A 14,059-nucleotide genomic window follows, 5' to 3' on the forward strand; every position below is an offset into this window, starting at 1 on the left:
ATATCTCCACTACTAATAAGTTGAACAACCCTTTTGAAACACATAATTATCATTTTTTTTTGGTTGCTATTTTTTCAGTAGACGATCTCTTCCGGGGTTATTATTTTTTATTTCAAATGATTTGGGTCTCTAATAGCTTACGGTACTTTTAGGAGCGCGCCAATATTTTTAATCAAAGGATCATACATAAATTAATTTTTATGAATAAAGTAATGAAGGAAATCATAAAGTCCATTGATAATTTCAAAACATCAACATGATAAAGATGTAGTACTGGCAAAGAGCCAAAATTAATGGTCTAAAGTTAGAATTGCTACCTCATGCATGCTATTCGCCAGATTCGGCCCCCTCAGATTATTTTCTGTTCCCAAACTTTCCAAAAATTAAGAAGTGATGTCAGAAGTTAATGTCTATTTGAAGGAACTTGATGATTCTTATTATAACTTTTCTATATACCCAAAACTAAATTTTTAAAAATTCTAGAAAATAAACAGACAAACAAATAAATAAAAAGACCAAATAATAGTTTTAAAAAAATAACATAAACATCTCGCCGCTGTTCATAAAAAACTTATGAAACACTCCACGAATTTGTCAAATTTTATAATTCCATTATATCCAGACAGAACCGGCTTCACGACCCTTGTTAAAATATCGACAAATTGATTTCTCTTATATATTTGAAGTGACTACAAACTCATAGTGACTACTACGCTATAATAACTAATAAACGAAATATAAAACAAACAATAAATGGTAGTACGTAAGAATTAACCGTAGATATAAACTAATATCCCCCAAAAATTAATGTTTGTTTACATTTGATTACAAATAATACAAATTACCGAACCTAACCTAACCTAACCTAACCTAACCTAACCTAACCTAACCTAACCTAACCTAACCTAACCTAACCTAACCTAACCTAACCTAACCTAACCTAACCTAACCTAACCTAACCTAACCTAATATAACCTAACCTAACTTAACCTAACCATTAGGATTTATGTTAGTGTTTCAAGGTTAAATGTTTTAAATTTTTGAATATTCTCGCCGGCAATCTAATTGACGGTACGTCACTGGTTATATCTCGGCACACGACCGACACCCTTGGGCACGGGTTTGCAGATGTCTATAATTAATATTTCCACAGTCGCATAAAAAATGTAATTTGTAGGATCTAAGCAAAAGGGATAGTGAACGAAAAGAAAAAACGTTTTCTATGAAAATTATCGGGATATTGGAAAATTCAACTCAAATATAAAACGAAAGGATTCAAGATGTAGATACAGAAGCAGGTATACCAAATGGTATTGGAATAAATATACATGGTCCTTTACGAGAGGAAACAGTTTGTCCTACAATAATTTTGAAAAAATAGGTTCTTGAAATGTTGTCAAAAAATACGAAAATAAGTATATACACAATCATAATACAGGCGGTTTTATTGTATGGAGTTGAGGTGTAAACACTAACAAAACACACCCAAAAGAAGTTAATAACATTTGATAATATTAATGAGGATGTAAGGGTCAGTTTTTGTAGGAGGAGTATACTGAAAAACAGAGAAATCAGGGAGCTGTTGTGGTTGTGTTAGGTTAGGTTAGGTTAGGTTAGGTTAGGTTAGGTTGTGTTAAGAAGTAGAAGATTTAGGAGGCTGAGTCATATAAGAAAAAGGAATGAAGAGATAACAACAAGAAAATAATGGAGATATCAACCAGAAGAGAGGCTCCCGCTGGGAAAACCAAGAGCAAGATAGAATGACCAAGTGGATGAAGATGTAAAGAGACTTGGTGGAGAAGTAGACATGGCTGAAGATTAGAAAATTATGAAGACAACTAGTTGGCGAGGCCAAAAATCAACTTGGATTTGAGTTGCGACAGTAGTAGTATTAGTAGGATTTTAAACAAAAGATACAACAGTTTTCGGTTTTTAGGAAAAAAAGGACATAGGGACAACTTCAAGCAATAAAAATTGCATTCATATCCAACCGATATGATCAATAATCTTATTTTAACAAGTTTTGTATCGACTTTCAAAATGAGAATAATTTATTTTCATTTTTAGAGAAGTATTAGACAACAACAATATATTAATGATATAAACAATGAGTAAACAGACATTATTCACTTATTATTTATTGTTAATGATTCGAATTTATCATTTTAGTTTAATATATTCGATTTGGTTATTGAATATGGTGATAAAATCTGTTGAATGAAAAAGACACCAGAAAACTACATCTTAAAAACAATCCCACATTTTCTATATCTCCGATTTATTAAAATTAGCAGTTTAATACTGAAAAAAACCTCTTTGAAAAGAATGGAGCTAAAATTTTAAAAAATATTGTGTCAAATTGGAAAGAAATTAACGTTATCTGCTCTACGAGTTTATGGTGGAGGTGGACCGTGAAATCATCCACCATTGTATACCAGTGTGTACTAGAATTCTAATTAATTCAGTTTTGTGTCAGGGTAAGTTAATAACAATCAATTTATACATATATTTTGTGGTCTATTTTCAAAAAAAGAAGAAAAAGGCACTAACGCAAGAGTAGTATCTGTTTTATAGCTGTAATTTCATTCCAACTTTTGACTATGTCAGTTGTAGACCCACGATATATTTTGAGACACCATTTCTAAATTTTCTGTATGTAAACTTTGACCCCGAGATGCCTACCGAAGCTTACGAATTAGTTCATAAAGCTGCCACCACGACTGTGTTTAAAACTTAATGTTAATAAGACCCACCAATTGGCCTCAAATTTTTACACACACACTAGATGATTGTATCTAGAAGGATTTTTAGAGTCTTGCAAGGGGAGAGGGAGAGAAATTTTTTTTAATCATTTTTTATATAGTTTTGAACCCAAGAAAAATATATATATTTACGAGGATATATTGAAAAATTCTTGGCCTATTATAGAACCAAACAAAATTTCTCTAGCGCTTTCAAAAAAATATTTCTTCTTTCTCTGCAAACCAGACCTCCACAGCTTTTATTACCTCCTCGTTTGGAAGAAAATTCACGACCTTTTAAACTTTTTTTCACTTGAGGAGAGAGATGATAATCGGACGGAGCCAAATCTGGTGAATAAGGGGGGTGTTCTAGTAATTCAAACCCTAAATCACGAATTTTTTTCATGGCAACATGAAAATTGTGTGCAGGGGCGTTGTCCTGCAAAAACAAAACACCTTTGGATAGCTTTCCGCGTCTTTTCTCTTTAATTTTTTCCCGTAGAGGGGTCAGTAATGTCGAATAGTAATCTCCAGTTATTTATCTACCCTTATACAAAAAATCAATCATGAATACTACATGGCAATCCCAAGAAACTGAAGCCAGAACTTTTCCAGCAGATTTTTGGACACTTCTTCTTCTTAGGTCATGAAGAAGCAGAGTGTCGCGATCTGTCTACATCGTTTTCAAATCCGTTTTAGCCCAATTCGACGGTCTGATATAATCATGTCATGAACTGCATCGATATTTTCGGAGACTGACATAAAAACTGGCGTTCCCGATCGGTCATCATCTTCAATGGAAAATTCACCTCTTTTGAAGCTTGCAGTCCAATTTTTCACGGTCACATACGAAGGACATTGATCACCAAGGGTATTAAGCATATCTTACCTGTTAACCCTTTTAAATACAGGTAGGTACTTGATGATGGCTCAATACTCCAATTTTTCGATCTTCACAATTTCGGTGGATATATTTTTTCTTTTAGTTTATTGCTTAACTCTGATTCACTTTTTTAGACGTCAAACTTTGCACTTACACTTCTAATAATTTATTGTTCGTTGTTATGGTAACGCAATATTTTGTTTATGCGTGGAAATGGTCCAACTAGATATCAATCGTATATATGGATTGATATTGAAATGGACGATCTTATCATTTATCTTTTTGTCCTACCCCTACTAGTATCGTTTTCATAATAAAACATGAATTATTCGTAGAAGTTGCAATTGATTAATAAAAGAATCATTATTTTTGACAAAACCACACATGATTGTATCAAAAAAAACCAAAAGCCGCTTATTTATTATTTCAAACATTTTGAATTTTTTTAGTTTGATAATTATGTATAATAAAAAATGGAAAATAATAGATAAAATTTATTTACATTAAGAAATGAGTTCAAAAATCGTGGAAGTACTCTACTTTGGTGCAAGGAAAGCAGATTTTCACATAAAATAAGATAATGCAAAAAGCGTAGAAAATATATGACGTGCTCGATGAAGAAATTTACGGAGTTTTTTGTGTCATACAAAATCTGAATATAAGTAGCTAAAAAAACGTGGTTAGGTAAGTTTGGGCTATAAAAAACTACTTTTCATCACTTTTCCATGCGAAACGCTAAAAATTCTTCTAGACACAATCATCTAGTATGTAATAGAGTAAAAATTTAGAGCCACTCGGTGAGTTTTCATTTTCGGAATTCAACCATGCTCTTTAGTTTTTCATACAATTTATATTCTTCAAAAATAAGCCTCGTAATTAGAAATATTATACTCAATGTATTTAACCGAATTATTATTGCTGTTATAGAATTCATTTCTATTTTTCTGCTTCTTTAAACTTCTTCCATATATAAAATCGGTGGAGATGTCTGTAATTACACATGCAAGTGATTTTTAATGTTTTCCTTGTGGCAACGAGGATAAGGAGCAAGTGGTAACACGCACCTGCCTTTTATTCGTTCACATACGAGTACAAACAGGTGGCTTGGACACGGCGAGTCGCGGGGTTCAAGTTCCATTGTCCCGTGGTTATTTGATAGGACAGCGTTGTCAAAGTGAGTAAAATAAATTCTATACTTCTTAATTAAAAGATTATATTTATCGCTTCCTCTATTTTCATAACAAAAATTATACGGTGACATTATATGAGTATTTTGCATCCTCTCTGACGATTAATAATTGTTTTTTGTTTATCAATAAACCTATCAAGAACTGAATTCATAATATTTATTAAACATTGTCCAACTAAAATTCCGTTACAGTTGATTAACCTAAAAAATTCGACAACCATGCTTATTTATTCATATAAATGACAATAGTTGTTTATAATTTTATATTTTGAGGTTAATATCTCTCTTCTAATAGAAATAAATTTCATCATCTATTAAGAAACATTTTTTTCGCTAATATTGGGAGTTGCCTATATTTCTACATTCGTAAACATCTTCACGGAACATGTAAACAAACACGAAAACATTTTTGTGTCAATTGTCAAATTTGAAATATGTCACAAATGAATTGTTTATTTGTTACCGTGTCTGGAACATAAGATACTTGATTAATTGAATATAAAATACGAATACTACGGAAGCACTTCTTTGAAACTATATTTTTTACCAGATATTAATCCCTTTCATAGTTTTCCTCATTAAGTTTGAGGGGTAAAGGAAAACGCAACTGTACTCGAAACAATCTTAGAAATGACAATTTGGAACGTAGAATTGAAGTATTACGCATGTGCTCGATTGAGTGCTCAAATTGTGTAATTGGAAAGCAACTAATATCACTGTTCCGTAAGAACAACGACGTTAATAAATATGTTTAATGGAAATAAGTTTATAAATAATATAAGAAACACATCCCACGTACATGGAAACATGGACGTAGCTGTATTTCTACTCAAAACCGCCATAAAGTACTTGCGTCATAGTCTAAAATGTTTTTATCTTCTTTCAATGAAACATGAAAGGTGACGTGGCTCAGGTGCCATCAAAAGTGACACGAAAGTAGTTGTGTTCCATGATACAGTATATATAGAGTACGTTCACCATTGAAAATGTCAAACTTTATGATGTTAGATTTGACATATTCATATCAGTGTTGCCACATCTCAAAACTTCGAATTGTGTTTAAGTATTGAAATTATTAATTCTGCTTTCAAATTCAAATTCAGTACGTTTTGGGTTATATTTAAAGCACAATAATTATTTCCGTTACAGACGACTGTTTTGAAATATTGCTTTTGCTAAACGTACATTGAGAAAGTATTATTGACAGATATTTGGCAACATGCTATTATAATGGAATGGAACGAATGTTTCGGACTGACTCAGTCCTGCGGCTCGTGCTTGGATATCTGTTAGTACATGTGATTGAAGTGATTTTTTAAACTTTCATTAACACGGTTAAATAAATTTAATTCGCCTTTTACATATATATGTAATACTCCTATATGGACAGTTGGTATAGGAAAAAACGTCCCTACGTATGGTGCCGACAATATTCATTGTCTCTCTCGTTCGAGACACTTTATCTATAGTACGCATGCTTGAAAGTGCGCAGAACCGAGCTGGAACCTCGGCGGATAGTAAAATCGGATTGTTTTGACTTTGAGCCAAGAATACTTGAATTGCGAGCAACATTTTTGAAAGTAAGCTATCCTATTATTGTTTATTGTGAAATATTTTTCATTTCAGTGGAAAATAAAAGTAGAGAAGTAAAAATAATCATAAATATATGATATATAATTATTGAGGTTAAAGTAAGAGATTTTTGACTAAAATAGAATATTAAAATCAAAAACAACATTTTAAGTGAGTGTTTCAAGTTTGAAAAGGAATCAAAGTCAGGAGATTGCAGATTAACTCAAATTAACAATCAAACAAACAACTAAAGCACAGTAAAGAGAAGAATGTAATTTTTTTATGTATAAAGCAAGCACAAGAGGTGATCTTGAACTTCTGTAGGTTATTCGGGAAAGACGTGTCTTGGTAGCTAGTTCCACAAGTTTAAACTTCTTCAAAAGAAGGGGGATTCCAAATAAATTGACATTCTGCAAGCGTCTGCAGGCTAATTCGGTATTCATGAGCCACGCCTGCTTGTCGAATAGGTCTTGCAAAAACTGCTCTATGTGGGATTAGATTAGATAGCTCGAAAGAGCATCTACCATGGTGGTATCGGTAAAACACAGTCAGCTCAGCGATCTTTCTTCTATGTTCTAGACTTTCTGAGTTTCTAGTCAACTCTGGATCGTCTATAAGTCGAATTCCTCTCTTCTGTATTGAGTCGAGCATCTTCAAGGTATACTCGGGAACCGAGCTCCAAATGTGCGAGTAATACTTCAAAGATTAACCAATCTACGCCTTCTAGAGGACTAGAAGCTGTTGTGGGGCATTTTTGATCTTAAAGAGGACTCAAAGTTTTTGTGAAGCTACTACGTGGCTATTCCAGGACATATAACAAGCGAATTTGCAGTGATGGTGATCATTGATGTACAGTTAGGTCCAAATACTAAGTTGCAGTATCTTTACTCAATCATACAGCTTCTACCTCACTCTAGAATGTTTCCAATATATAAGTATTGATGATGATGATCTGTTGTTACCTACGGATTTGGGTTTGCAGCTTTTCTAAGTAAATATTTGATTTATAGAAAAAAGGTGGCAAGATGCTTCCTTAGGGTCACCAGCGTTGACTTCTTTCTGAAGTGTGTCCATCGATAGCGACCTGGATGGATCGGTCTCTAAGAAAGCTGCTAATCCAGTTGATAAATGAAGATGACAAACCGTACGTAATAGCAAGGAGCAGAAAATTGTATATTTCGAGTGAAATAATGTCTTAATTTTCATATTTACTGAATGAATTACTTGAAAAGATCTGGCAGGTGATGTATATGTAGCCATATTGAGATTACTTATTTAGAAAATTTATAGCAACTCGTTTCCACTTCAAGCTATGTACACCTTAAAAATCAAAAGTAACGGGCGGTTTTTTTTCCAGCCGAGAGCGACGGTTTTTGTTCATACATTATAAAATTACTACTGAAGTATATAATTGACCGTAAGTAGACATAATCACCAATTAGCAATTGATATATTCCTTGAAAAGAGAAAAAATACTTGTTCTTTGATTAAACGTATATTTTATAACAGATTTTTCTTGATCGAGTCTCTTATCTGTCGAAGAAAATGAATAATTTAGAAACGTTGAATATCGATATATGTAACTCATATTTATAAACTCGTCTTGCTATCGATCGATGCAAAATATATCGTCTTAACATAATCCAATAAATCAGAAAATGTAAAGGAGCCCATGAAATTTACCTTCAGAGACGTAGCTTGACATAAAATTCTAATGATTTAATTTAATACACATAAAAAACCCTTCAATCTACGTTATCAATATCTAAATATCTAAGATACTGAATTTTTAGTACCAAAGGAAAAACTGCTTCAATCAAACTAGCGAAATATCATATAACAACAAATTACGAATCTTCTGAGCTCATTTCCTCAGCTTTGGTTTCCCCAAGGAGCTTCGTCTACGTCCTTGGTCCTCGAAATCACTCCGACACCAAGTGTGGAGCTGCGGGTGTCATGGGTCTTCCCAGATGAACCTGATGCTACAGGGAACCATCTATTTTGCTCATCACTGGAAACTGATTCCGTATTTTCTTCCTTTTCAACTTAATCAAGGACAATCTCTACGATTTCTGTCTTAATATCGAACTCCTTCCTCTTGACCTCCACTATGCGCAGCCTGTGGACGTGCTCGGTAACGTGGGAAAAACGGTATTCCCTCCAAAAGTTGCGAGCTTTTCCGTATAAACGATAGAAAATTTCATATTAGAACTGAAACAGCACTAACAGCAATTTTATTTATAGAGCCATTGAGGATGGTCATCACCAGATCAACACTGATAGTTATACTACCTGACGCGCGTTTCGATAACCGAGTAATCGTCTTCAGTTGTAGTTTTTCACGTAGTGTTTTGAAACTTCTGATAGATGTATTTGGGAATATTTGATTTAAAAACAAAAAAATTGGATATAATGATAATGATTTGTTTAGAGAACACCAATGCATAAAGCTACGCGCGAGCTAGATACTATTTCAGTTAAGTTTAAAATTTCCGAGCAGAACGCATTAAACTCCATATATATTCAACGTTTGTATAAGCTTTACAAGCACACGCAGTTTCAGACCACTTTTTCTTCGATGCCTTATCACGGCGATCGGAACCATTTTATTGCTTATTATTTTATTTTACAACTGGTGGTCGCTTTTTTGAACAGCATCTCTCAATATATCGATGTCATATCGACAACGAGTAAGTCATAAAATGACATTTAAAGAATTCTATTATCGTTTTTGTTTACTCTCGAGAAAATCGTTACAACTTTTTATTTATCATAAGCAGAAATTTTCTGCGAACAGACGGTTCTCTATGGTGTGACATACCAATGGAATTTTACGTGATCGCTTGAGAACTCGTACCGAAACAACCATCGATAAATATTTATATAACAAATTAAGATTTAACAAAAAAATTATCCTCTACATCGTATTTATACACTTTGTATAAGCTTCGTCTGTACAAGGGATGTTTGAAAAGGAACAATTGCATTATCATTTCTGATTTTAAAACATCCAAATTATAGTTGACGTCTTTCTTATCAAAATAGGAGTTTACGTATGCGATAACTTCTTCGTCAAATAAAACTTCAAGGTCGTTAATAAAACCTTGTATAAGTACACACATTTAACAATTTACCAAGAAAAACTTCACTATACGAATAGTGGATAATATCTTCAATAGGCAAATTGTTATAAATAAAACTATCAATAATTGGTTACTCTATTAGGGAATCTTCATTAACATCATCATCATCATTATCAAAATTAATAACATAATTGTAGGACATCTTGTAGCTTCCGACTGTACCAACTTTAAGTATCCATGTTTCGCTCAGACAAACAAACTGATGCAAACCTTCCCTTCTAATGATAACCATATTCATAGGCTGTTAGTAGCAGCCGAAACGGGGGATAAGACTCCTCTCGAGTTAAAAGGAAATCTAGTGGTAATCCAGGTACTGATAAGCGTGTATTTAGCAGTGGAATCGTTTGATTTGATGCTGGAATCACGTGTCTTGATAGTAGATCATTTAGACAACTTGGAATTCAACGGCGTTAATGAAGCTGAATCGACTCTTGTATTGGCAGTACCTGAGGATCAACTGCTCGCGGGACAAAGATCAGTAGGACTTTCCTCCAAGTGCTTCGATGATACTGACTAATCTCCGTACAATTTTCGGAGTATCTTTGGGTTTTGAACCAAATAGAGGGCTTCTCCGCGGATCTCGAAATGTTCTCCACGAAGTAACAAATGGAAATTACGCTCCGGTTGTTAGGTTAGTTGAAAACTATGGCTTTAAGAATTGGGTGTCTCCCTCCATCCCCTGTACCAATTTTAGAATAGCGTCAGGAGATTGTGTATCATCCCCATTGTTTCTAAGAAGTGTCGAGGTACCGGGATATCACGCGTATAAATGATGTAGAACAAAAGGGGGGCTAGTATGAAGCCTTGTAGAATAACAGTCTCTTATGGTAACGTCATCAGATACAAATATTGATTTGACAACATCGTGAAGTGTTACCAACTTCCCAGACTTGATTTCCCTGTCCATTAACCATACTTACGTCAAGCTTTTTATTTGTTATATTGTAAAAATCAGTAAAAATCGTCTTTTTAACGTGAAAATTGTTTATAACATTTGACAACTGTGATTTGTTACGTCACTGTTGATTTATTATTTGTAAAAATCTGTATCTAGATGATTTAATTTCGCCTTTAATAAAACGTGAGCTGAATCTACTAACGTTTCGATAATTTTGATACTATTTTGGAATCTAGTAAATTCGGCCAGATACTAACTAGATTCGGGCGATGGTAAATTCAGCCAGAGAAATTTAGGATGTGATTTTAAAGTGCAATTTTTAAATCAAAAAGATTTAGAATTAGGAAACTGAAATAATTAAAGAAATGTTAACTGGAAAGTAAGCATTGTAAAGTAGAAAACCGAGCAACCGATTTTACGGAATGAATTTCAGTTATTTCATTATTTTTAAGCTTGATACTTCTGTACTTGGTTACCTGTGACATTTTTCGACCGAATTGACAAGTGGAGTAAATGTCAACGAATAAATATTCAAATTCGTCTTATTCTTTTTTATTTTTACTTTGAAAAAGGCCAATAGGCTGCTCCGTTAATCTAAATTTTCCCACTATCTAGATCCTGATAAGAAAGTAATTCTATGAACAAATACGAAAAGATAAGAATCTCTTAATAAACTGATTATTTTTTTAATCTCCTATCTGATATTATTTTTCTGCGGCACGTCCACCGGGAATAATTTAATTAAGATAGCAGACACAAACTCACGAAAATAATTTCGTATTTAGTGGGTAATCATCATGCAATTCAGTAAATAATCACCCAATTATATTTTTCACATGTTCGAAAAAAATTGGATACTGTTCGTCATCTTTTATATACTACCTCCGGATAATAAGTTTTGATATTTATGGTTTAGTTGAATGAAATCCCTGATATTTATTATTATAAAGTTATTAACGCAGACGCGTAACTGGTAATATCCGTAATACCACGGGGCAAACCAGTTCACAATTCATTAATATCGTAATAAATCAACTTCGCTGTCCAGAAGAACAGATAACAGTCAACGAAAAAAATAAAAATTAGAAAATTCCAGCAAAAACTTGGCCTTTTTCATTAATTCGATGACAAAACGTTCCGAATAAGTAGCCTCGAGGATGATATTTATAGAAAGAAAGTTTAACAATTTCTTCGGCTTTTTAATTATTTAAATTAAATGTACTCGTATGCGAAACGAAGGTGCAACATAAATTATAAAATGAAAATGATGTTGATTGCAAGTCCGGCAGAAAAATACGAATAACAAACAGCAATTATCATATTGGGAATTAATTAATGAATTTTTCGTTTCGTTCTTGAACATACAAATTATAAAACGTTGACTGGTTTCACATGTTTACTTTTCATTTCGTGACACATCGTTCGATATGCATATACGAGGTCAAGTCACAATATTTTCGTTATATACACTATCGAGCAAAAAATTGAAGTCACCTTTCATGTTCTTTGAAATTTTACGTTTTCAGATAGTATTCGCAAACTTTTGTAAGCTGACTATGATACTCTATACTAAAGAAAAATGCATTTTTTTCTTTAGGCGCGGCATACTTTGAATTAAATTGCGGATCACATTCTGGTTGATGTTATTCCATTCCTGCAACAGCAATCTTTTCAGCTCCTTGGCAGTTCTTGGTGCTGGTGTGTGTCTGCGGATCAGTCGTCCCAACTCGTCCCAGACATGTTATATGGGACTCATGTCTGGGCTGTGGGCCACGTTCCCCCATAGTCACCATTAAAGGCATAACATGGTCTTCTAGCACCTCCGTAATGTACCTGTGAGAGAATAGGGAGCCATTTTCTATGAAAACCAACTCTGCACGAGCTTGTGCAGTGATTTACGTCCAAACCATAACTTTCCCACCTACAAATGGATGACGCTCATCAATGCCAGCTTCAGCATATCTTTCTCCAAGTACTTCTCAACACTCTTCGACATCCATCTGAGCCAGTTAAGGAAAAAATTCGACTCATCTGAGAACAATACCCAACTCCAGTCATCATCATTCCAACGAACGTGATCTCTGGCAAATGTCAATATTGCGGTCCGATGCTGGCGTTGCAATGGGGGACCTATAGCCATTCTTCTGCATGACAGTCCAGCAGCATGAAGTCTTCTATTAACGTTGACATTTCTCACTTCTTCCAACTGATTTCGCCCAGACCCTGGTCTTCTAGTGACCAGGCCAGTCTCCAGAAAGCGCTGGTACACCACAAAGACCAGCACCAACAATTCTTGCAGGTTCACGTTGCCTTCGACCATCTTGTAAAAGCGCAACAATTCTTGCGACAACAATCGGATCTAAATGCATTAAGGGCCTGTTAATTCACTACACTTTGCAATTGTTACGTTTTTCATCAAAGTCGTACTCTAAAACATCGAATGACAGATGTCAAGTGTCGGAAAAAATTTGCTTCAACGAACACTAATCCCTATCAATATTGACGGTAAAATTATTTTCAATTTCTGAATTATTCGTAATTTCTGAAGTGACCTCAGTGTATTATTAGTTTCTAATAAATCTAACAGATAGACTAGTTTCATTCTTCTTTTTTTCATTCATTACCAAGCCAATTACCAAGAGGTGTATAGCTTTTTGATTGGCAGCTATGACTTTTTCCTTCATGAATTTCTATCTTCTGTTTTATCTTTCATTCCTTCTCATTCTCTTTGTTTCCGCTTCTTCTTCCACATTTTCAATCCAAACTTTTCTTGGTCTTCTTCTATAATTGTACTTTGGGTTAGAACGTTTGCTTTATGCTTTATAAATTCTCTTTAGATTTTCTTTATGTTTCATTCCTCATTTTATCTACTTTTTATTTTGTATTTTCCTGCGTAATATCATTTCCATTCTACTTATGATTATTTTTTTTTTTCTATTTTTGGGTGACTTGAATCTTCTTGGTAAGCATTCGTCAGCATCGTCCGAAACAATCAATTTTCTTTTATTCCCTTCACCCTTTTTTATTTCTTCATCGTAGCTCCCAATTATGATAAAACGATGTGCTTATTATCATCATGCGTCGTTTCGGGGGTTTCATTCGATGATTTTGACGAGATCTCTGCGTTTCCTTCTGTTTCTAGCTATCACAATAACCTCTTTACATGATAAGTTTATCTGTTTCTCTATAGTTATTCTCCGAAATTTATTCATGATTTTCCTTTCTCTCATTTCAGTTTACTTATATATACTTGTACTTATACGTATTACCTTATTGATTTATATTCTTCATTATCTTCTTCATATTTTGTATATGAGTATTTCATTCATTTATTTTTTTTTATCTTTTGTTAACTTTCTCAGCTGCTCCGTCTACCTCTCGGTACTCTTTACGTTTTTGTTATATTTAGATATTTTTGATACTCCTCATGTCTCTTTGGTAGCTTTTTGAGTCTCCTCTATTTTTCTACTTTCCTTTCTACACTGTCTTCTGCATTGATGATTTGAGATTAATTAGTATTTAGTTCGGTATTGCCCTTCTTTCAATTAATAGCATTTTGTTTTTTACTGTTACTAAGTTTATTTTTGTATTTGTTATATAGAATATTTTCCCTATAATTTCCTATTATTTCAT

The sequence above is a fragment of the Diorhabda sublineata genome, chromosome 3, assembly GCF_026230105.1.
Source record: "Diorhabda sublineata isolate icDioSubl1.1 chromosome 3, icDioSubl1.1, whole genome shotgun sequence".
Taxonomy (NCBI): Eukaryota; Metazoa; Arthropoda; class Insecta; order Coleoptera; family Chrysomelidae; genus Diorhabda; species Diorhabda sublineata.